Source organism: Poecilia latipinna, unplaced genomic scaffold (assembly GCF_001443285.1).
Source record: "Poecilia latipinna isolate Pla-1442-1.1 unplaced genomic scaffold, P_latipinna-1.0 Scaffold3105, whole genome shotgun sequence".
Classification (NCBI taxonomy): Eukaryota; Metazoa; Chordata; class Actinopteri; order Cyprinodontiformes; family Poeciliidae; genus Poecilia; species Poecilia latipinna.
This window is the reverse complement of record NW_015115721.1, coordinates 28,056-33,920: the sequence shown is the minus strand read 5'-3', so window position 1 is coordinate 33,920 and position 5,865 is coordinate 28,056. Positions and strand designations below refer to the sequence as shown.

The following is a 5,865-nucleotide window of genomic DNA, read 5'->3' as shown; positions in this document are numbered from 1 at the left end:
CTGACTGTTGTCTGTGCTTACGGGCCGAACAGCAGTTCAGATTACCCACCCTTCTAGGAGTACTTCGAGGGGGTACTGGAAAGTTCCCCTCCTGGGGACACCCTTGTTCTGCTGGGGGACTTCATCAACGCTCACATGGGCAATGACAGTGAGACCTGGAGGGGCGTGGTTGGGAGGAACGGCCCCCCCGATCTGAACTCGAGTGGTGTTCTGCTGTTGGACTTCTGTGCTCGTCACGGATTGTCCATCACAAACACCATATTCAGGCATAAGGGTGTCAATATGTGCACTTGGCACCAGGACACCCTAGGCCGCAGTTCGATGATCGACTTTGTCATTGTATCATCGGATCTGCGGCCGTATGTCTTGGACACTCGGGTGAAGAGAGGTGCGGAACTGTCCACTAACCACTACCTGGTGGTGAGTTGGCTCCGGTGGTGGGGGAGGAAGCCGGTCAGACCTGGTAGGCCCAAACATGTAGTGAGGGTCTGCTGGGAACGTCTGGCGGAGTCCCCTGTGAGACGGAGCTTTAACTCCCATCTCCGGCAGAACTTCAAACACGTTCCTGGGGAGGTGGGGGTCATTGAGTCTGAGTGGACCATGTTCCGTGCCGAGGCGGCTTGTCAGAGCTGAGGCCGCAGGGTTGTCGGTGCCTGTCGTGGCGGCAACCCTCAAACCCGTTGGTGGATACCTTCGGTATGCTTTCAAGCTGAAGGAGTCCTATCGGGCATTTTTGGCCTGTGGGACTCCAGAAGCAGCTGATGGGTACCGGCAGGCGAAGCGGCACGAGGCTCGGGTGGTTGCTGAGGTAAAAACCCGGGCGTGGGAAGAGTTTCGAGAGGCCGAGGAGAACGACTTCCGTACTGCTTCGAGGCGATTCTGGTCCACCATCTGGCATCTCAGGAGGGAGAAGCAATGCAGCACCAACACTGTTTATAGTGGGGATGGTGTGCTGCTGACCTCGACTTGGGACGTTGTAGGCCGGTGGGCAGAATACTTCAAAGACCTCCTCAATCCCACCAACATGCCTTCTATTGAAGAAGCTGAGCTTGGGGACTCTGGGTTGAGCTCTTCAATCTCTGGGGATGAGGTCACCGAGGTGGTTAAAAAGCTCCTCGGTGGCAGGGCCCTGGGGTTGGATGAGATCCGCCCGGAGTTTCTTAAGGCTCTGGATGCTGTAGGGTTGTGTTGGTTGGCACGGCTCTGCAACACTGCATGGACATTGGGGGCAGTTCCTCTGGATTAGCAGACTGGGGTGGTGGTCCCCCTGTTCAAAAAGGGGGACCGGAAGGTGTGCTCCAATTGTAAGGGGATCACGCTCTTAAGCCTCGCTGTTAAGGTCTATTCAGGGGTCCTGGAGAGGAGGGTCCATCGGATAGTCGAACCTCAGATTCAGGAAGAGCAGTGTGGTTTCTGTCTTGGTCGTGGAACACTGGACCAGCTCTACACTCTCTGCAGGGTCCTGGAAGGTGCATGGGAGTTCGCCCAACCAGTCTAGAGGTGTTTTGTGGACTTGGAGAAGGCGTTTGACCATGACTCTTGGGGAGCCCTGTGGGGAGTTCTCCGGAAGAATGGGGTACCGAGCGCTTTGATACAGGCTATCAGGTCCCTGTATGACCGGTGTCAGAGTCTGGTCCACATTGCCGGCACTAAGTTGGGCTCGTTTCCCATGAGTTGGACTCAATCAAGGTTGCCCTTTGTCACCAGTTCTGTTCATTACTTTTAGGGACAGAATTTCTAGGCGCAGCCGAGGTGTAGAGGGGATCCGTTTTGGTGGCCTTAGGATCGCATCTCTGCTTTTTGCGGATGATGTGGACCTGTTGGCTTCATCAGGTCGTGATCTGCAGCTCTCGCTGGAGCGGTTCGCGGCTGAGTGTGAAGCGGCCGGGATGAGACTTAGTGCCTCCAAATCCGAGGCCATGGTCTTGAGCCGGAAAAGGGTAGAGTGCCTTCTCTGGGTCAGAGAGGGTGTCCTGCCCCAGGTGGAGGAGTTTAAGTATCTGGGGATCTTGTTAACGAATGAGGGAAGAAGGGAGCGGGAGATCGACAGGTGGATGGGTGCAGCGTCTGCTGTGAAGCGGGCACTGTACCGGTCCGTCGTTGTGAAGAGAGAGCTGAGTCAAACAGCGAAGCTCTCGAATTACCGATCAATCTATGTCCCCACCCTCATCTATGGTCATGAACTTTGGGTCATGACCGAAAGAACGAGGTCCCGGATACAAACGGCCGAGATAGGTTTTCTCTGCAGGGTGGCTGGGCTCTCCCTTAGAGAAAGGGTGAGAAGCTCGGTCATCCGGGAGGGACTCAGAGTATAGCCTCTGCTCCTCCACGTCAAGAGGAGCCAGTTGAGGTGGCTTGGGCATCTGGTCATGGTGCCTGCTGGACGCCTCCCTGGTGAGGTATTCCGTGCACGTCCCACCGGGAGGAGGTCCCGAGGAAGACCCAGGACACGCTGGAGGGACTATGTCTCTCAGCTGGCCTGGGACCACCTTGGAGGTCCCCCGGAGGAGCTGGAAGAAGTGGCTGGGGAGAGGGAAGTCTGGGCCTCCCTTTTTAAGCTGCTGCACCAACAACCCGACCCTGGATGAAGTGGAAGAAAATGGATGGATGGATGGATGGATTATTATTGAAACAGATTCTCATTCCTTGGTAAAAATGGTGATAACAGTGGCATGTGCATTTACATCTCACACAAGCTGACCTTGTCTGCGCTGATAAAGTTGATATATGTATTCCTGGATGGCCAGTGCGTTAGTGGGAAAGTAAATTTAGCTCATCATGCAAGGCCAGCCCAAGGTTTCATGAGGCCTTGAGCAGAATTAGTGGGTCATCTTGCTGCTAAGAACCTCAGCACTACTAACAGCATTTCAACTTGGATTTAGTAAATTCTGGGAGAAATGGCCTAATTTAATTGGCCAACATTAAAAGCAATCAGTGATAATTGTAGTTTACTGAGATGTATTTGGGCACAAAGAGAGCTCAAACTCAAAGATTAAACTCAGCATCAGATTGTAGCCGTGGTAAAAAAACAAAAAAAATCTAAGTATTAAGACTGTTTTTAGAACTTTTACAAAGTAAATTAGCCAGCTCCTTAAAATCTTACATTTAAATGTTAAATAATTTTAAATCTTTTAATTTATCTATGCTGAAACTATTAAATCAAATTTAACAGCATTGAAATTATCAATAAACAAATGTTAGACTTAGACTTATTTTTATTAGACTTGGACTTATTTTATTGTCATTGCACAAAGAGACATAAGTAAAATTGGCAATGAAATGTCCTCGCTTAGCCACCGGAGCACACATAAAAACACAAGTGTGCCAATAATTAAATAATATGCAAATAATAATTACTGTTTTCAAACAATTCACACAGTCTTCATGATGGAATTGTTGAGCAATCTGTTGGCCAATGGGAGACAACCATTTCTGAGTCTGGCTGTTCTGCAGCGGATACTACAGACTCTCCTCCCAGAAGGCAAGCAGATGAATAGATCATGGAGAGGATGGCCACCGGAATCAGAGAGGATCTGGTTTACTCTGGCTAAGCAGCGTCTGTGCAATGCTCTGGATAGGGGGGAGTGGAGCCCCAATGATCCTCTCTGCTGTCTTCACCACTCTTCGCAGAGACTTCTATTCTGACACCTTACAGCTTCCAGACCAGATGGAGATACTGCTAGTCAGCAGGGGTCTCAGAGAGTGCAGGCACTGCTGTGCTTTTTTCATCAGTGAAGCGATGTGAGTTGTCCAGCTGAGGTTGTCTGTAATGTGAACCTCCAGGAACTTAGTGCTGCTGACGATCTCCACTGCTCTGTTGTTGATGAGTGGTGTGTGGTTAGGTTGAGACCTCCTGAAGTCGACAATGATCTCTTTTGTCTTGTCGACATTCAGGAGCAGGTTGTTTATTCTGCACCAGTCCACAAGATGTTGTACCTCTTTTCTGTAGTTCACTTCATTGTCGTCCTGAATGAGTCCCATATTTATTGTGTTGTCTGCATATTTCATGATGTTGTTGGTGTTAAACCAGGGACGACAGTCATGGGTCATCAGAGTAAACAGCAGAGGGCTCAGGACACAGCCCTGTGTGGAGCCAGTGTTTAAAGAAATTATATTGGAGGTGTTATTACCCACACGGACAGACTAAGTTCTCTCTGTGAGGAAGTCCAGCAGCCAGTTGCACAGTGGAGTACTGAAGCCCAGGGGGACCAGTTTGCATACCAAATCCTGGGGGATGATCGTATTGAACGCTGAGCTGAAGTCCAAAAACAGCATCCGTACGTGGGTGTTTCTTTTCTCCAGGTGTACCAGGCTAAGATGAAGAGCAGTGGAGATGCCATCTTCAGTCAAGCGCTTAGATTTATATGCAAACCAGAAGAGGTCAAATGATGGAGGCAGTATAGAGATTATATGACCCTTAACCACTCTCTCAAAGCACTTCATGATGATAGATGTTAATGCAATGGGTCGAAAGTCACTAAGACATGTGATGGTTGGTTTCTTGGGCACTGGAATAATAATAGCTGACTTAAAACATGAGGGGACAATGGTCTGATACAGTGATGTATTGAAGATGTCCGTTAGCACATGGGCTAGCTGGTCTGCACACTTTTTTTTTTTTTTTTCCATTTTAAACATCTCACAACACAAAACTTTTGCTTGGAAGCTGTTCCTCTATTTAAGTTTTGTCTTAACTGGTATATCTAGTTTTTCCTCTATTTGTTCTCACTGTCTTTTGTCTTGAATGTTGTCCATTTCATCCATTTTTCTTCCATTTGTGTGTGCTAAAGTCTCAATCAATGTGTCAGTTTTTCCATAATGTAGATTTCTTCTATTATTCCAGTCCATTGTTCTTGACAAGGGGGGTCTGTCTTTCCCCAATTCCTTGTAAAAGCTTTCTTGCAAGCTATTAGCATTATCTTTATCAGGTAAGTGTCTTTCACCCTTACATTGATGTTGTTAAAATTGCAAAGATACAGTACCATGCTGCTCATAGGAATATCATATCCAAGAATCTTCTTCACTGTTTCATGTACATTTTTCCAAAATTGAACAATTTTAGAACAGCTCCAAAATATGTGTGCATGATCAGCTTTCACTGATCCACAACTCCTCCAACACCCCAAATTTGTGCCGCTATATCTATTCTTGACTTTAGGCGTAATGAAAAATCGTATTCGATTTTTCCATGTGAATTCCCTCCATATCCGTGAATTGGTGGATGTCTGATGTGTTTTCCACATATCTAACCAATCTTCATCTGAAATTGTTGTGTTAAGCTCTGATTCCCATTTTTCTTTTATGTATTTAGTTGAATATTTAGTCATTGTCAGTTTTTGATAGAGTAGAAATGATTTTAATTTTTGTTCCATTGAATGCATTTATCACAATTTGAATCACACCATTCACTTCCACAGAGGGATCCCACTTGATTTCTGTTCTATAATAATCTCTTAATTGCAGGTACCTGTAAAATTCATGTTTATCTAAGTTATACTTATCCTTCATTTTTTTGAAAACTCTCAAGCTCCCCATCATTCTGAAGTGTGTACCATCCTGTGACCCCCTTGTTTATCCATTGTTTAAACCCTTTATCATATATTTCTGGTTTGAAATCGCTATCATATGCTCCGCCCCGCCTCCAGGAGCTACGTGCTGTGCTTCGTTACATGCGACCTAACAAGAGTTGTTGTTTTTCTGATACAAAAGAAGAAAGGAGCTGAGCTATTTTTTTATAGCCTGATTGCGATTTTTCTGAGACTTCAAGAAAATGTGACAGTGGGAGGAATGCTGCGATGTGGTGAGGAGGAGCTGATCTCCGCCTTGCAACGTGAGGAAAGCAGGTGGCTCAGACGGTTCAGGTAA

At 47.1% G+C, this 5,865-nt stretch overlaps 1 protein-coding gene across 1 annotated transcript in view; it reads right to left on the bottom strand.

Moving 5' to 3' along the window:
* atg14 (autophagy related 14) overlaps positions 1–5,865 on the bottom strand; it is a gene marked incomplete at its 5' end in the record, with an annotated part of 44,596 nt that overhangs the window by 10,914 nt on the left and 27,817 nt on the right. The gene's annotated exons all lie outside the window — the stretch shown is intronic.